At 43.0% G+C, this 19,979-nt stretch overlaps 1 protein-coding gene across 1 annotated transcript in view; it reads right to left on the bottom strand.

The window, feature by feature from the left end:
- The window catches only part of LOC147679817 (beta-1,3-galactosyltransferase 2-like), a 294,865-nt gene extending 276,286 nt beyond the window's left edge, over window positions 1–18,579 (bottom strand). Inside the window, exon 1 of the mRNA XM_086943370.1 lies at window positions 18,447–18,579. The gene's annotated coding sequence lies outside the window, so the exon portion shown is untranslated. The remainder of the gene's footprint in view (window positions 1–18,446) is intronic.
- Window positions 18,580–19,979: the final 1,400 nt, after the last annotated feature.

The raw sequence follows: 19,979 nt of genomic DNA, 5'->3' as shown, positions 1-19,979 counted from the left end.
CCGGAAGGATGTTTAAGTTTGTCCACCCGCCCACCCTACAGGTTTTCAGGGAAGGACCGGGGGTGGTTTGAGGTCTGGGGTGCCAGTTTAGGGCAGATTGCGGAGCAGAGGCGTTACAGTACTTTGGAGGGGTGGGGAGTCACATACGGGCTTCCCACCCCTCGGGTGGGGGGAGAACGGTACACAGGTGACTGATAGTGGGGCACAGGAGGCAATGAGCAATAAAGGCAAAGTCAACAGAGGATGCTTGGAGGGCAAGTGAAGGTGAGAATGGGGAAAGGAAGGAGGTTATCGAGTGAATGGGTGAAGAGTCAAACAGGTAAGATGGTTTTGGAAAGGCAGAATGGAGAATGCGTGGGTATGGGATGGAAATGTATATTTTCATGCATTGATGTACTGTTAATAAGTCTAATTGATTGCAACCTTGTCCTAATAAATGGCCTTTTACACTTCAAGTAACAGCGTGGAGTGTAGTTATTGCGCAATGTACCGCCTTCACTTTGTAAGTGCTGGATTCCGTGGACGCCCGCATGGCTGTCGAAGTCACACCCAACTGAACAGGTACCGTCGACACCTAGTTGCCTCTGTGTATAACAGGATGCATTCTTCTGATCACGGCATAGATTCTTTAGCTGCTAATTTGTCAGGGGATTTCACTCCAGAATCAAGCTAACATACAGTGTCTTTGTACCAATGTTGTGGTTACAATTGCCAGCTTTGCAGCTATAAAGACATGCCAATTGCAACGCGGTGCACGCAGTCTCATGGTGTGGAGGTGCTTTCTGTCGTGTCAGGAAAAAGAGTGCAATACATGACAGACACACGTAACTTTCTGATAGACACACTTAATAATATGACACATATAGGTAACTCTCACATTTCTTAGTAGGTGCTTCTTAATTTTTGTGTCTGTTTCCCCTTCAAATATTATGTTTTTTTACTTCATTATTTACACAATCCCATTGACTTATTGCTTGCCCTTAGAGCTCCCAGCGAGAATTCATAGGTATTTCTGGAAATTTGTTTTTTCCCCAACAGGTGGGGATCAGAAAATGGCAGGCAGTCGTAGTGGGCACAAGCATGACCTACACCCTTCTCAGCATGTGGCAAAACATGCACAATATCATAGAGATACACCTGTGTACCGTTCTCCCCCCACCCGAGGGGTGGATCCGCCCGTATGTGACTCCCCACCCCTCGGGTGGGGGGAGAATGGTACACAGGTGACTGATAGTGGGGCATGGGAGGCAATGAGCAATAAAAGCAAAGTCAACAGAGGATGCTTGGAGGGCAAGTGAAGATGAGAATGGGGAAAGGAAGGAGGTTATCCAGTGAATGGGTGAAGATTCAAACAGGTGAGATGGTTTTGGCAAGGCAGAATGGAGAATGGGTGGGTATGGGATGGAAATGTATATTTTCATGCATTGATGTACTGTTAATAAGTCTAATTGATTGCAACCTTGTCCTAATAAATAGCCTTTTACACTTCAAGTAACCGCGTGGAGTGTAGTTATTGCGCGATGTACCGCCTTCACTTTGTGAGTGCTGGATTCCGTGGACGCCCGCATGGCTGTCGAAGTCACACCCAACTGAACAGGTCCCGTCGACACCTAGTTGCCTCTGTGTATAACAGGATGCATTCTTCTGATCACGGCATAGATTCTTTAGCTGCTAATTTGTCAGGGGATTTCACTCCAGAATCAAGCTAACATACAGTGTCTTTGTACCAATGTTGCGGTTACAATTGGCAGCTTTGCAGCTATAAAGACATGCCAATTGCAACGCGGTGCATGCAGTCTCATGGTGTGGAGGTGCTTTCTGTCGTGTCAGGAAAAAGACTGCAATACATGACCGACACACGTAACTTTCTGATAGACACACTTAATAATCTGACACATATAGGTAACTCTCACATTTCTTAGTAGGTGCTTCTTAATTTGTGTGTCTGTTTCCCCTTCAAATATTATGTTTTTTTACTTCATTATTTACACAATCCCATTGACTTATTGCTTGCCCTTAGAGCTCCCATCGAGAATTCATAGGTATTTGTGGAAATTAGTTTTTTTCCCCAACAGGTGGGGATCAGAAAATGGCAGGCAGTCGTAGTGGGCACAAGCATGACCTACACCCTTCTCAGCATGTGGCAAAACATGCACAATATCATAGAGATACACCTGTGTACCGTTCTCCCCCCACCCGAGGGGTGGATCCGCCCGTATGTGACTCCCCACCCCTCGGGTGGGGGGAGAATGGTACACAGGTGACTGATAGTGGGGCATGGGAGGCAATGAGCAATAAAGGCAAAGTCAACAGAGGATGCTTGGAGGGCAAGTGAAGGTGAGAATGGGGAAAGGAAGGAGGTTATCGAGTGAATGGGTGAAGAGTCAAACAGGTAAGATGGTTTTGGAAAGGCAGAATGGAGAATGGGTGGGTATGGGATGGAAATGTATATTTTCATGCATTGATGTACTGTTAATAAGTCTAATTGATTGCAACCTTGTCCTAATAAATAGCCTTTTACACTTCAAGTAACCGCGTGGAGTGTAGTTATTGCGCGATGTACCGCCTTCACTTTGTGAGTGCTGGATTCCGTGGACGCCCGCATGGCTGTCGAAGTCACACCCAACTGAACAGGTCCCGTCGACACCTAGTTGCCTCTGTGTATAACAGGATGCATTCTTCTGATCACGGCATAGATTCTTTAGCTGCTAATTTGTCAGGGGATTTCACTCCAGAATCAAGCTAACATACAGTGTCTTTGTACCAATGTTGCGGTTACAATTGGCAGCTTTGCAGCTATAAAGACATGCCAATTGCAACGCGGTGCATGCAGTCTCATGGTGTGGAGGTGCTTTCTGTCGTGTCAGGAAAAAGACTGCAATACATGACCGACACACGTAACTTTCTGATAGACACACTTAATAATCTGACACATATAGGTAACTCTCACATTTCTTAGTAGGTGCTTCTTAATTTGTGTGTCTGTTTCCCCTTCAAATATTATGTTTTTTTACTTCATTATTTACACAATCCCATTGACTTATTGCTTGCCCTTAGAGCTCCCATCGAGAATTCATAGGTATTTGTGGAAATTAGTTTTTTTCCCCAACAGGTGGGGATCAGAAAATGGCAGGCAGTCGTATTGGGCACAAGCATGACCTACACCCTTCTCAGCGCACGTGGCAAAAAATGCACAATATCATGGAGACACACACAATTTGCCTTTAAAGCCGAAAAAGACAGATGAGGGGATAGAACCACAGCCACAAACAACTTGCTGTATGTCTTTATGTGTGATCTTGGACCTGTAACGTAAAAATGCTGCTTCATCTTGAAGTTTACTTTTATTTGCATGGACTGACTTGGATGCCTATTTTAGAGGTGCCCAAGACTGCCCACTGGACGAACGTAACTTGAGAGCTATGAAGTAGCCCTCACTTCCGGTGCCTCTCAATCTGTTGGCTCTCACTTGAGGCTGAACCCAGGTATTTTAGACTGAAACCACATTACCCTTTTCGGAGGCAGCTCCTTTACAGAAAATGGATTTTAAAGGGTAGTCACTTTAGTATTCCAAAATATATATGGCCGGCTATGAGCGTGGAGAAGCAAGGCTGCAGGGATGGTGCACTTCCCCCTGCTTCTGGACCTTGCTGCTTCACAGTTTCGGGAAACACTGTAATGCTCCAGGTCTAACTATAGCATCCTTCACATTTGGACTATTACATTACATACTAAATACAATAGTATATTTTTATGATTGTTTTCACATTTGTATGCTGGACCTCGAGTATTTAAGCATTTGATGGCCGGTGTCTTCGTCTTGCACAAAGCCACAATGTGTGTTTGCTAATGGCCTTTCTCACATGTAGCAGTGGCGGCTCCTCCCTTCGCTAAGGCAGAGGAGCGTCGCCCCACTGCTGCTGTGTAGCAGTAAAAGAAAGGAAAAATAAAATGATAATATTGCAATGTTAGTATTTTATTCTTCCCTGCTGCGGCAACATGAGGGCGGGGCTGCTCTTTTGACAGAGTATTGAAGGAGTGGTGAGCACACTAAAGTGCACATGATGCTTTGGCCGGCTCTAATGGGCCGGCCAAACACTCATGCGCACTTTGTATGTTCTGCACCAGGCTGCATTACAGCCCAGGTGGAGTACATGCCCAGGCCCCCAGTCCCTATCTGAGCTCCGGACCAAGGGGCTCAGACCAATCACAACGCTGGTGTGATTGTTTTAGGGGAGACAATCACAATGCTGCATTGCAGTGTTGTGATTGGTTAAGGGGAGCCTGGCTGATTCCAGTTCGGCGGAGGGACAGAGTGGGACAGAGCGGCAGGGATGTAAGTGAATTCTTCCTTTTATTTCAATTATACCTTCTTACCGACTCGCCCCCCCTCTCCCCCAGCCCCACCACTCCAGATCCGTGCTGGCTGCCACTGCTATTCAGGTTTGCAGTACATTGTGCACCCACATCCAAGCAGCATATAAATAGCACCTCATTTTAAAACTGGCACTATATTACTGAAAAATTATCAGTCCCCATGGCACAGACCCAGGAATGCCAGAAACTTAACTGAGCATCAATTAGCTCCATTCTGGGTTCACGAGGTGGCAGCACAGGTACAAGGCAAGGGTCCAATGCCACCCCATTTACATTTACTAGGCAAGGGTCCAATGCCATCCCTTTTACACTTACAAGGCAAGGGTCCAATGCCATCCCTTTTACACTTACAAGGCAAGGGTCCAGTGCCATCCCTTTTACATCTGCAAGGCAAGAGTCCAATGCCATCCTTTAACATTTACAAGACAAGGGTCCAATGCCATCCCTTTTACAGTTACAAGGCAAGAGTCTAATGCCATCCCGTTTACATCTACAAGGCAAGGGTCCAGTGCCATCCCTTTTACATCTGCAAGGCAAGGATCCAATGCCATCTTTTTTACATCTACATGGCAAGGGTCCAATGCCATCCTTTTTACATCTACAAGGCAAGGGTCCAATCCATCCCATTTACATTTACAAGACAAGGGTCCTGTGCAATCCCTTTTACTTTTCCAAGGCAAGGACCCAATGCCATCCCTTTTACATTTACAAGACAAGGGTCCAATGCCATCCCTTTTACAGTTACAAGGCAAGAGTCTAATGCCATCCCGTTTACATCTACAAGGCAAGGGTCCAGTGCCATCCCTTTTACATGTGCAAGGCAAGGATCCAATGCCATCTTTTTTACATCTACATGGCAAGGGTCCAATGCCATCCTTTTTACATCTACAAGGCAAGGGTCCAATCCATCCCATTTACATTTACAAGACAAGGGTCCTGTGCAATCCCTTTTACTTTTCCAAGGCAAGGACCCAATGCCATCCCTTTTACATTTACAAGACAAGGGTCCAATGCCATCCCTTTTACAGTTACAAGGCAAGAGTCTAATGCCATCCCGTTTACATCTACAAGGCAAGGGTCCAGTGCCATCCCTTTTACATCTGCAAGGCAAGGATCCAATGCCATCTTTTTTACATCTACATGGCAAGGGTCCAATGCCATCCTTTTTACATCTACAAGGCAAGGGTCCAATCCATCCCATTTACATTTACAAGACAAGGGTCCTGTGCCATCCCTTTTACATTTTTAGTTTATTTATTCATCTATTTTGCTGCTAAAGGGCATAAGATGGCAGACTCCCTGTCTGTCGGCTCTTATCTTCCTGTTGTCTCCGTCTCCTGGAGCTGATTTAATTCCACCTGTGCTCATAAGCGCCTATGCTGCTGTGCTGCGTACTGTAAGTAACCCCTGTAAATATTTCTCTAAACCACATCATGGAACTATATGGCTAGCTTTACTAAACACACAGGAGCACACCACTACCACGAATAGTAGTAGGGGAACACACATTCTTCTTTTGTTATCTCTGTTTAGCCCCTACGCTATGTGATGTGCAGTTCGCCTCTGGACCAACCTGTCTGGACAAATTGCTCGCAATATACGCCTTAAATGAAACCATGTATCTGTACAAGCTGCTTTATGTGAGCACCAGGCATACATCCTGAAATTTGTAATTTGATTCTGAAATCTGAATACTATGTACCCCTCTATCCTACATGTACTTCTCACTATGAATTTCACCATCTATCAGCCTGAGCGACTTGAAACATGCCGGTTTTAGAGTCTGCTCTATATATGTGGATCAGCATAAACATACAACATCTAGTATTGTGAGGTAGGTTTCTACAAGACAACCCGTCCAATTGAATGGTAAATAGTCATGTATATTTTAACTGTAAACTGAATTTACTCCAAGTGCTACTTAAATTGTAGGAGTGTGCACAGAGAACTCTGCAAAGGCAGGGTTGACGTTCTTTTTCTGAAGGGAGGCAGTTCATCTCAGTGTGGATGTGCTTATGGAACCAGTGGCTTAGGTTTGCATAGTCTTGACATCTTTTTGAATGAGGTTTATTTGGTCTGATGTGCTGACCCTAGAACTGATTTTTTTAAGTCAGTAGTTAAAGACATTCTAGCGACAACTATATGCACACACACATCCAGTGCTTAATTTGAGCAGGTGTTTGCCAGGGCCCTGCCCCAGAATTAATTTTGAAGAAACAGGACTTATTTGAGCTGGTTGCAGTCATGATGGTAATAATTGAGCAGTGGCCAAATAGCAGTGTATGTTGTATCAAAGCATGGCTGTTGTTAAGCAGCATTACTAGTGAGAAACAAAACACATTTTAATTTCAAGATGTCACCTCCACAACAACAAAGGAGCAAGTGGTATCAGTGGCACGCAAGGCTTTGACTAGGCCATGCCAAATCCCCAAGCAGGGTGAGACACTGGCATCCCTAGAATAAGGCGACTTGAGACAAGGTGAGCCAAGCCAGCATTATATTTTCAGCACGCTCATCTATTCAGTCATGAGGGAGCAGCTAACATTAGGAGGACAGGGTCACATTTAGATTTAGAACATGAGAAAAACAAATAGAAGCTCTCAAGTTGACCCATGGCAGGGAAGTATCCTATCATTTTTTGTTTTTTTCATGGAGTGCTTGTATTTGTAGGTTATTTGTCAATTAAAAACATTAGACTACAAAAACAGAATGTAAAATAAAACAAGCATTAGCAATGAAAATATGTCTGGCTTTGTATTATAACGTGAAGCACTATAAGCAAATAGTATGCGAATATATATATATTATTTCTTTTTAAGAAATAACTGTTGAATAATATTAGTGTAAGTTAAAAGGACAAGTGACAGTTGCACTGTTCAGCCAGGCCTAAAGATCATCCATGTAGGTTAATGACTGCCCTCCTTCCACCTGTGCTGTTGCCAGAGAAAAACAACATAAATTAGCTATTTATCCAAGATACATTAACAGCATTCCAATTCCATGTGGGTGCCCCCGAAAGTTCTAGCTAAGGCAACTGGATAAACAAAATGCTCCAACTGAGTGGATGGCAAGCACACTTTTTTGGAAGCACACAACTTCTGCCTAATCAAGCCATGCACTCCTGGCTCCCAACATGTGGGCGGAGCCAAAGCCCCTCTCTAGTGATGCTCACATAATCGTCTGGCAACAGCGCCACTGTTTACTCACTCCATACATGGAGCAGGGCAAAGACAATCTATCTCAGAGTTTGGCAGTGAAGTGCTACTTTCGTTTTTTCGTCTTTCTTGGAACAACATTGCCTCCGCTATTTTTTTTATTTTAGTTTAAAAAATGTGTACTGCAGCTCTGTGTTCAGGGATTTGGTCTTTAAACCATACTGCTTATGTTTTGTAAGGATATGAGCAATGGACATTAAAACGAGTCCCTGTAGTCATGTACTTACTTTTCAGACAAAAATACTAACTGTAAAAACATGAAGGTAACCATGTTGTTCCTGCTTACATTTAACATGCTGTACTTAATCTTGCATTTCTTATGAGGGGTTGATTTTTCCTGGTCGTTGTTACTTTTTTTTTTTTAGAACCAACATATTATTACACTTGTCTCCCCTCCCTCACAACCTATTTCCCATTTTCTGGTTCCCCAGCACCACAAATTCATACAAATGGCAATAGCGCTATGCAAATATCCTCACTTCACTGCATGCAAAAAAACTAAAGTAATAAACATTTTCTTTTTCAACTCCAAGAGCTCTAACTTTCACAAATGCGAGACAGATTGCATTGCAAATCCATGTTTCTCCTTCTTGATGAATTTTTTTCTGGATCATAGCTGGACTTAATGTTTAATTGTGCATCTGGCACTGCCTCTGGACATAAGAGGCCCTTTCTTCAAGCCAGGAAGACACTCCAAATGTCGACGAGAAGTCCAGCGCTTGACAGATTAAATCCAGAGTTGTTCATTATTGCCAAATAATTTAGTGACTTTTCTTAATTAAATCTAAATTATACTTATTATATAGCTTGCTTTACTGATGCTTTGAGTAAAGTGAAGATGGGGCTGGCGGCTTAGTGGACTAATGCGTCCCCGAAAGGGGCCCTGTGTTTGAATTCATGGTCACAGGTTCAAATCCTAGTGGGACCATGCAGCCTTTCATCCTTCTGAGGTCGATAAAATGAATACTATTGAGTCAGGCAACAATAAACAGGTGTCATTCAGTGCCAAGATACCCTTGGGTGAATGTGCGCTTTACAAATACACGTTATGTCATGTGTTTTGGTAAGTGATGGTACAATTCTGTAAAGGCAGACAAAATAAAGTTGCTGTCAAAGTAATGAAATGGAAGTAAATGTAACCGGAAGTAAAGGCAGAGAACTAAAGGTCGGACAGCACTGGAATATGTTCATGAAAGGATAATCCTCCACTAAATTGTACAGAGGAGCATGCCACAATTAATTACGTTTTTTCAATAGTACACCAATCATTATGGCTATACACTGTGTTCTGTTGATGGACAGTGAAACATACACAGGTTCGCCTCAGAGTTTACACAACAGGATACACTTTGCAATTTGTACATCTTTCACCGAATTTTGTGTACAAGGTATTTTGTCTCTCACCACACTCAAATACATAGTTTTGCCTACAAATTCACCAACCCCTAAGCAAATCAGTCATTTTAATGTTTGGCTTTTACTTTACCTGCTCAATTTTATGTGCCTGCAGTTCCACTTTCGGGTCCACTGGCTTCCATTTCCTTTTACAGGCCCACCCGCCCTTCCTCAGCTTGTGCCTAGTGTACTGCTTACGCTTGAAGGGGTTGTTGGCTTGTCTCCTGGTTATCTCGGTCACTGCTGGCTCTCACGTTGCCACCCCAGCAGGGGTGGCCTTAGGCATGTGCAAGCTGTGCACCTGCACAGGGCCACCAAACCCCAGGGACCACCACGCCAATATATATCCTTAACCCCTTCGATGCTCATGACGAGTGTTGCAATCAAGAAGAGCCAAGTAGATGCTTGCATGAAGTTTAATCCAGGAGACAGCTTGTACAACCACCACAAACAGGTACCAGGTATAACTGAAGTACAGTAGAACATTACTAACCTAAGAATGTCAGAGTAGAAGGAACCAAAACAATTCTAAATGGAACATGGGAGGTAGGGCAGGAGAAACATGGGAGAAAGAACAGGAGAGGGGATACTACACACCTTCCCCCCTAAAAAAACAAAAAAAAACAGTGGAAAAGAAAAAAAACGAATGAAAGTAATCACGCAACTTTACAGGAGTGTGTTTAACTCGTACACTTTTCCTTTGAAGAGAATCAGCATTAGGAACATCAGAAGATTGTATGGGAACATTTTCATTAACAGAACTACTAACATGCTTAGTACTAGGCTGTTCATTATTCTGATTACAATTGTCAGGCACAGGAGAATTACAATTGTCAGGCACGGGAATGGGACAATCAACGCCCTGACTTTCACGATCAAAAGTGTCAAACAAAGGAGAATAAGATGCATCACTTTGTTTGACAGAAACATTGAGCTTATCAGTGGAATGGTCATTGAAGGAAGGTAGAGTAGGACAGAGTTTAGTGTGAGGAAGAAGATTTAAACTCTTACAAAGAGAAATCCTTCTAAAGTTCCATATTTTGCCATCCTCAACCCTCACGGCCTTTGAAAATACTTCAATAACCTTGCAAGGGTCTGACCACTTGTTCCACTTATTGTCAAAAGCTCTGCCAAACTTGACACGTACAACATCGCCCACCTTGACCTTCTGGCCAGAACTTTTAGCAGACAGGAAATTAGCTTTCATTTTCTCTTGATATTTCAAAACCCTGTCCTTAACACTGTCAGAATCCACTGAAGATTCGCAGGGAAGCTTAACTTTCATCCACCAAGGAAGGAGTTTGGATCCAGGTTTCCTGCCTCTAAGCAATTCAAAAGGTGAAAAACCTGTAACAGAGTTGGGTGAAGTGCGATAAGACAGTAAGGTTGAACGTAAAGCTTTCCTCCAATCTAAATTGCTCTTAACAGCAAGCTGGATGGACTCTTTGATGACTCTGTTGAAGCGTTCTGTTTGACCATTGGCTTGGGGATTGTAGTTGGACACCCTTTTGTGCACAATGCCACACCTCTGGACAAAAGACAAGAACTCTTTGCTAATAAATTGTCCGACACAATTTCAGCAGGGATGCCTTCTCTACAAAAAACCTCATCTAAGAACTGAACGATTTGAATAGACCCAACCTTGTCAACAATTTTTAATTCTGGCCATTTAGAAAAATAATCAATGAGGACCAAACCAAACACATTTTGGTGGGAAGATAAATTAAGAGGTCCAATTATGTCAATACACAACTTCTTCCAGGGACAAGAAACAAATTCAATGGGAGAAATGTCAACAGCCAATGGTTTGACAGTCTTATCACTTTTACCACAAGGAGAACATGAACTAACCCATTTGTCAACCATGTTATCTATACCAGGCCACCAGTAAAATTCGCGAATACGCCTCTTAGTACTGGACATGCCCATATGTCCTTCATGAGCCATGGAAATATTTCTTTCTCTCAAAGAAATAGGAGGAATGATTTTATCACCTCGGAGGATGAAACCTTGGTCAAACATAAGTTCATCCTGTACCTTGAAAAAGGAAAGAATGTCCCCAGACAAATATCGTTCTTGAGGCCAACTATACTGCAAGTACCTAGTTAACAAAGGCAAATTAGGGTCACTTTCCATTGCTTCTCTCCACTCAGTTTCAGAAATACTACCAGAAGAACCTGCAGTACAACAATCGTTGACATCATCAATATTAAACACAACATCGGAATCATTATTCCAATCACCAGAAAATACAGAATTGATCAATGGCAACCTGGACATGCAGTCAGCGTGCACATTTAAACGACCAGGAACATATTCGACAATACACTGAAATTCCTGTAACTTTGCAGCCAGGCGTGCTAAACGCGCAGTTAACATTCTTCCACCACCAGCTGCCAGCATGTTAATTAAAGGCTTATGGTCGGTTCTTAAACGGAATCTGGTTCACCAGAGAAATTGCCTAAAGTTTTCTGAGGCCCAGGTACATGCTAGTAACTCTTTCTCTATTGTGGAATAGTTGTACTCAGCACCCCGCAAAGTTCTTGAAGCGTAAGAAACTACATACTCTTCACCTTTGTCTTTTTGCATTAAGACTGAACCTAAGCCAACATTCCTTGCGTCAACACACACTATGCACTCTTTTCCAAGATCGAACGGTCTTAAAAATGGGGCATTGATAATTTCTTGCTTCAGTAACTCAAACGCATGTTGCTGATCACTATTCCATGAAAACTTAGCATCTTTCTTTAATAACAACCTGAGAGGATGTACTTTTGAGGCATAATCCTGAACAAATTTACTATAAAACTCAGTGAGGCCTAAAAAAGAGACTAGCTGATCTTTGTTCAAGGGTGAAGGAGCTTTAGATATACTTTTGATGTGGTTAAGTTTAGGTTTAATACCCAGAGCCGAAATTTCGTGACCAAGGTACTCGACTTTACTTTGTCTGAATTTGCATTTGGAAAGTTTAAGTGTCAACCCATATTCTTGAACACTTTTTAAAACTTTTACCAGATTTTTATCGTGTTCCTCAAAATTTTTCCCATGTATTAGGATGTCATCCTGAAAGGCAATTGCACCCTCACACCCTTCAAGCACAGTTTTCATAAGGCGTTGGAATACAGATGCCGCACTGGCTGGACCGAAGGGCATTCGACAATACTGAAACAAGCCCTCAGATGTAATGAAAGTGGTCAGAAATTTCGAATCTTCATGCAAAATTACTTGATGGTAAGCGCTGGTCAAATCTAGGGTGGAAAAAACGCAGGCACCCGAAAGGGTAGACATGAGCTCATGTATGTGGGGTAGGGGATGTCTGTCAATCCAGATCTCCTTGTTCAGACTGCGGAGGTCTACACACAGACGAAGTTCGCCATTGCTCTTAAGGGACAAAACAACTGGCGAAACCCATGGGGATGACTCAACTGGTTCGATGATTTTTTTTAAAACTAGATCTGATAAAATTACCTTCAGTTTGTCACGGTACGCTAAGGGTACATTTCTGACTCTATGTCGGACAGGAATTACTGACTCTTTAAATATGATACGGTGTTTGAAATTGGCAAAAAACCCCAAATTATCATTAAAAATGCAGGGAAAATCCTTTTTTAATTGAAGAACAAAATCATTTTCTGGTGACACCACATATACAGGAGGAGAAGCATTAGGGTCAAGTTTGATTCCCAAATCGTATTGATGAGGCCAGCATAAAATAGATGCCCCTTTAGTGGAAACGTAAACCTTCCCTCTAGTAGTTCTATCTTTAAACCTAATGTCCGCCCACATGTAACCTTCAAGGTCTATTTTCTTCCCAGTGTACCCTCCAGGATGTATATCAGGTGGTAAAAGTTTTGTTGAGCTCCAAAATTTATCAAAAATATTTTTGCCGATTATAGTGTACCAGGCACAGGAGTCAATGAGCATAGATATTTCTACATCATTAATAAAGATAATATCACTGGGAAAACTTTTACATTCAGTATCACCAACACACAACATGGTGTCAATTTCAGACGGTTGTTCACAGTCATCATATTCATCATACAACAGAAAATTGACTTTCTGTGAAGACTTACACATTTTGCTAAAATGGCCTGACTTTTTACATTTGATGCAGATCTTGTTCCAGGCTGGACAGCCTCTATAGTTTCCCACATGATCATTAGCACCACATCTATAGCATATTATTTGAGATTTCTTAGGAAAAGGTTTATTGTCTCTACCAAAATTATCTTTTCTAGTAGGGGTGAATACAGGTTTCCTGTAATTGGAAGAATTTCTTACTAAGGAAACCTCAGGAATAATTACTTTAGATTTAGCTTCATGCCCTCTAATTTCATTTACGAACAATTCAGATTGCTCAATGCCCTTAGCAATGTTTAATACAGCACTAAGGGAAGACTCAGTGCCCATCCATAAACGTTCTTGTATCTTTTTGCTCTTGGTACGCATCATGATTTGATCTCTCAAAACCTGGTCAAAATTTATGGTTTCGAAAGAACAAGAACCAGCTAAAGTACATAGAGCAGCAACGTAAGTTTCAATGGATTCATCTTCTTTTTGTACCCTAGAATGGAACTTAAATCTTTCCATAACAGTGTTGATTTTTCTTCCAAATCTGGTACTTAGTTGCTTAATAACGACCTCAAAAACATTTAAATCACCTCCACCTACATTCTCAATGGGCGGTAAACTTTCTAATTCTTTGAGACCAGCTCCACCTAGACAACTTTTTAACAAGGCAAGTTTCCTTTTAGGAGAACACCCATCCTCCTCTACCACATCTACATAGGCTAGGAAAGTTGGGTACCAAAGGTCCCATTCCACTTTAGGATCACCAGCAGAAGGTAAAAAACGAGCTGGCGAAGTAATGTTATTGGACATTTTGAAGTAGATACAAATAAAATAAGGAGTAAAGAAAAAAAATAAAAGTAGTCACCGTTGTCTAGTTGATTTCGTTGTCAGCAGCACAGTTGTTCAGTCGATTTCATTGTAGAAAGTTGTAGAATGTTTTCTCTGTATTAGTAATGCACACGGGAAAAAGTTAATAAATATAAATGAGGAAAGTATATAAATAATCAAACTAGAAGATAAATGAAAGCAGAGGAAAAATTATCGAGTAAATGAAGTTTAAAACGGAGTTCTGATTGTGTTCGTTGTCATGGGAACCCAAAATGGCTGCTGGAGCGCAACGCTGTGCGTGAAGACGCGTAGACAAACGCGTGGTGACGTAGGAGTGCGCTGAAGCAAAGTGCGCGATGGAATGATGACGCGCAGAATCCAGGCGCGTAATGAAGAGCTTCTGTAAACAAACAGCGCTCACGCGAGTGAAGATACAGTAAGTTAATCTTTTTTTAAAAGATGCTTCTTTCCAATAAATGCCAAACCAGGAAAATACATATATTGAAGGGCAAAGTCAAACGGATTTCACACGGAGAGGTCTACGAGGAACATGTAGAGTAGATATTAGGAGATTTCTAAGAGTTAAAGAAAGGTCGAAGTAGAAAAACGGCCACAGGTGCAATCAAAGCACGTAAACTAGTAGAAACTGCCGCTGGTGTTATAACATAACACATATACAGAAATAAAAAAAAAAAATACCTTGAATAGGTCCTTACTGGAAACGGTGAACGCTTCATTTTTAAAAAAAAAAATTGTAGAAGAAGAAATGGGTCCTTTTCTAGCTTCAGGCTTTAATATCCCGATCGTCGCCAAATTATGTTGCAATCAAGAAGAGCCAAGTAGATGCTTGCATGAAGTTTATTCCAGGAGACAGCTTGTACAACCACCACAAACAGGTACCAGGTATAACTGAAGTACAGTAGAACATTACTAACCTAAGAATGTCAGAGTAGAAGGAACCAAAACAATTCTAAATGGAACATGGGAGGGAGGGCAGGAGAAACATGGGAGAAAGAACAGGAGAGGGGATACTACAACGAGCTCAGCTCGTCATGAGGCACAGTGGAGCTGTGCTGATGATGAGCTGAGCTCGTCATGAACAATGGGCTTTCCAACAATTCATCACAGGAGGAAAATATCAATAGCAGCGAAGGTGTTAATATAATAATCTTCTGAGGATGGATACATATTTGCGTGGCCGCCCCTGGCAAGGATTTGGCAGCCTTCGGCTCTGTTCCACTTCCAAACACCCTGACCCGCCCTCTTCACTGGCCTCGGTGCTCCGCCCTGCCCGGACCCCCTCTTCTTGGGCTCCTGACCTACGCTCCCTGCCCAGGGCCACCATGAGCCTAGATGCGCCCCTGACCCCAGTCGTGGTATAGGGCCTATTGGTGGGCTGCAGTGGAGAGGGATACTGCATGGTTTGCAGTACTAGAGCAAACTGGTCTGGTGTCCAGAAATACCAGGTTCAAATATCCGCAGTACAACTATTTACACAGCACATACTTCCCTCACCAGGGACTGAATGTTATCAGCTGCACTAACGTCAAGAGTTGCCCTGGGTGCACCCTGAGCAATGCGGATTTCTTACACATGACATGGGCATGCCGTTGGTTGCAGCCTATTGGCACGCGTCACCTCGACCCTGAAAAATGGTGGTGGATAGGATGGGCCTCCACGCAAACGAGAGCTACCTCCTGGGCATGTACGCACTGCAGAGACATGGCCTAGGTTTCGCTCAGACTTTCTAGCCCTGGTCTTAGTTCTTGCTAGACGAGCTATAGCAGAGCATTGTGGATCCCCTGAAGGCTTTCCTTGGTGCTGATAGAAAGAGGAGGTGAGGAGGTGAGGCGATAGTCTGTGGCGGAGGCCATTGCCCTACCGTAGGGGAAAGATTGGGACAGCGCAAATACCTTCTTGTAGACCAGTGGAAAGATCGTATTCAACAATTCACTGAAACATCAGTCGAAACAAGATTATCCTACAGGCCCTCTGCACACCCAGCAGGGGTGGAGCTGAGAGCTTAGACCACTGCTCTGTATGAATGTGGAGAACATGGACACTGGTTGGTGGGAGAGACACAACATATGTACTATATGGCCCGGCAATAGAAGACTGGAGGGGAATGGGCCGGGGGGAGGATGGGAGGTATATTTCACGTTTTATATTTCATTTGTACTACAGAATGTGTTGATTCTATATGTGGAGCGACAGGACAGTTCCTTACAGCTGTGAACTTTAGGACATTGCAACACAGGAAATAGAGCCTCGAGAGCAATAAGCTGCATTGCAGCCTGGACCACCAAGACACAGCGACAGATGCAGTTGTGCCCTCATCGAATAGCTTATGTGTTTTGTTCGCATAGGCGCGAGCATATCAAAATAATACAAATATATCTTTTAAATTTATAAACTTAGACTTAGTAATTTCCTGAGCACAAAATTCTATCAAGAAAGCTAAACAGTTCTCTCTATTATCTCTATCAACTTGCTATTTCTACCAGGCTTTTTTTCTTCTGACGCTTTTACTGACACCAGATAAACCCTCCCCAGATGATGTCCTTTCTGTCTTGCGTTTAGTGATCACCTACCTCTTCTATTGATTTAACCACTCTCACCTTGTTTGTTTCTGTGACTAGCATATATGTATTAATTTATTTATTTATTTATTTGTACAAACAATGGCCACATTGGATTTAATATTACAAAATCTACACCGAATGGGATGATATTTTTGTAAACAATATTTAGGAGACAAAATTCAAGCAATACTATTTTTCTTAATGATACTGTGAAGTGCAACCTGCTCCCCTGGAGTCCGAATGTCTGCTGGGGACAATGTTGAGCACTTCACTGCGCCCAACTAAGGTCATCTCGCCCACTGTAAACAATGCTTCAGTTATGCTACTGTTCATACCCTAGATTTGTTTTACTTTGAAACCCATGCTCCTCTCCAGACACAGCAGTTGCATCTTCACAACAGTGTCAGACTATGTGGTGCCTTGAAGTCATTTTGAGCAATAACTTGGCCAATGTCTAATTTTTCATGAAATAAATCTTATAATTGATTTGTTTTCTACCACACAATCATACACCTAATACCACATAGTTACTCTTTCTGAATGCTATGCTGTGCTTTATTTCTTTCTAAAATGGAGGTTGATGTGCTGTACACCATGCTCTTCTGCCTGGAAATATCCCTCTCCAAGTGTTAACTACCTATCCGTGTATTCCAATAAGACCAAAGTACGTTTTCCCAAACAACAGCTACATCTTTATGTTTTGTCTAGGTGCTAGGGCCTGACCAGAAGAGAATAACAAGGGGCATTGTTGTTCGACCTTGTTCACAATGGTCAGACAAAATGCCAGGAACCCGCAGAGAGTTAAAACATCAGTAGGTTCTTGTGTGAAAATTTAAAAAGAAGCATTTGCTAAATAAACACATGTAGAATGTGCATAAAGCTGCAGACAGTCTACAGCGTGCTGATGCTAACTTAGAGAAGAGGACAATGTCCCCACGGCGCATGTGAATAGCCCAAAACAATTTGGCCCTACCACATCTAAAAGTATCTAAATTCGCTATTTCATTGGGATTCTCACTGTATTGGACTGTTCTGGCTAGCACTCTGGCACCTCCAGATGGACCACCTTGAAACGCTCAGCGTGTGGTCATTTTGTTTGATCCCCTCAGGGCCAAAGGGGCCAAAAGGAAAATGGTTCACACACTGACCCTTTCAGGCCAGCACATGTGGCAGTGCCTGAGCATCCAACAGGGTAGTCCAAAACTCTTGCAGCCACAGGGACCCATCATTGTAACCCTCAAAAAGTGTTTATCACATCACAATGTCTTCCCTGGCTCTGTTTGTTACCCTAGTCCTATTGTGGGCGTTTCTTGACTTTTTCGTTAAAATTGCCATGTTTCTGCAGGTACCCAACTTTACATAAAAAAATCAGATGCCTCAACAGTTGATGTGACACTCACAGCTCTGAGCTCTTATGCACTTTACCTCTTGGATTAACTCAGTATTTTATAGCTTGTCAGGTGACCACCTGGATTCCACAGCCAGAGAGTGAGTTCACATCCCAGGAATGTTAGTGGTGTGTAGATGCTCCTTCTACCTTTTTCATGTGCTAACAGTACCTTAAAGGTCTCTGCCATGACTTCAAACTTTCAAAACTGGTGCATTGATTTAGGCACTCATCTTGCTTCTCCACTCTCGCCACAAAAAGACAATCATCATGTTAGGGTAGCGCATGCTGGGAGCGAATGCTCTTCTTAGCTGCCAATTTCAGAATTTACTACACATCGCAAGCACAGCAAATGCCACTGTAAATCATTAGTAAGGAACTTAAAACATAAATGCAAAGTAATGAAAACCCTTATCCTGAATGGTGTGTGAAACAAGTGAAAGCATTCCCGATATACGGGCAACAATCAAAAAGAAAAAAAAATTGCATTGGTACTGCAGTCTGCCATATCTAATCCAGTACAACAGACCCTCTGCCAATTGCCTTATCCAAATTAAAATACATCGCTGAACACTCTCTCGGTCATACCTCCTGCCACGAAAAGTAGATTGCAACTCGATATGTGAGTGCTGCTCTGTCATGTAGTGGAACCTTCTGAAAGGGGCACCATTCTGCCTTCTTGAACGTCCTTATCTAGCTCCTTCCTTGCCAGCATCGTTATGTCTTTCACTGACCTCAAAACTCTCTGCCCACTTCTGCTTCCTGGCTTCCTGCTTCCTGGCCACGCTGCTGAGGTCTAAACCCTTTGTGAAAATCTTTTGAAATCTCTCAGAGTCACTCAATTTCGTGATGTGCAAGAGCCACCTCATTCTAAAGTCCAGCACTACCAGTGTACGAGCCATCTCCCAACCCCCCTCTCCTGGTCCCTCGTCCCCTGCCCATTTCTGATTGGCTGTTCGACACACTTTGACATCTAACAGCTGAGGAATTCCCCCACACACGTTGAATATTTCCACCTAAAGGTGTTCCTCTCTGTGGCCACCTCTGTGGGGGTACCAGGGCACTGGTAATTTCTCTCCCTCTCTGTCCAGAACAACTTTACCTTCGGACCTGCAGAGCTGATCAGTCAGGGTGATAACTTGTGGGATAGGGGATCGGAAAGGAACAGATCACTTGTCGCTCTGCAGAGGCGACTACGCCAGTTCTTCAGCAGTCTGGATATAGAACACAGTGCAAATAAACACTGCAGTCTCAAAACTGCCACCACTTATGTTCTATTACAAGTAATTAGCAATCACTGACAGTGCCTGACAGAAATACTCCAATAAATAGCCTTCGCAAAATGGTTCCTTTCAAAACATATTAAACCGGGCACATGTCTGAAAGAGAAGAAAACAGGGGCCAGTTAATATAATATTATTTGTCTCGTGAATACTAAATATTCCCTTCTCCTGAATATAAACATGTTAAACTAACTCTTAAATGAATGCACATATAAATGTGCATTTATAGAGTACACGGTTACTTTGGGACCAAGTGACCTCGCATTAGAGGAAACCTGGGGGCAGCTGAAAACAAAGCTAAAGAGAATACGCGCGAGTGTGAGAGGGACATGCGGTGTGAACGAACTCTTAAGACAGATGGGAGCTGCAGTATGAGGAACTGAAGGGTGGTAAACATACAGTGCTATAAACAGACATCGTTTCCGCACCAGTAACCAGTGTGAGAGTTGTGCTGGGTGGTCACGTGACCCCTCGCTTTGAGTTCAAGGATTGAGAGCCCCCACCCCTAGGGGAGGAGGGCAGTGGCATTACGGGCAAGAGGCTGGGCCAGCAGTAGACTTGGTTAAGGGGAGTGGGAGGGGTTAGCAGGAAATGCGAGGAGGTAGGACGGTGGTTCTGGATTTTTTGTGGCACCCCAAGAGGCGCGACGGATGTTCTTGGGGTGTGCACAGGGCTCTGGCGCCTAGCTCACGCTCACGGAAGAGCAGCTTCAGAGTGTACTGGAACTACAGCTTTCTTGCCAGGGAGGTGCTCACGGGTTTCATATGAATGTACTGTCTATTATACATTTATAAGTCAGGCTTCAAAAAGGTGGATCTCCAAACGCGGACTGTTTATT

This window comes from Lissotriton vulgaris, chromosome 11 (genome assembly GCF_964263255.1).
Source record: "Lissotriton vulgaris chromosome 11, aLisVul1.2, whole genome shotgun sequence".
In the NCBI taxonomy this organism is placed as follows: domain Eukaryota; kingdom Metazoa; phylum Chordata; class Amphibia; order Caudata; family Salamandridae; genus Lissotriton; species Lissotriton vulgaris.
Note: the sequence above shows the minus strand (reverse complement) of the source record. Positions and strands in the feature narration are given on the sequence as shown.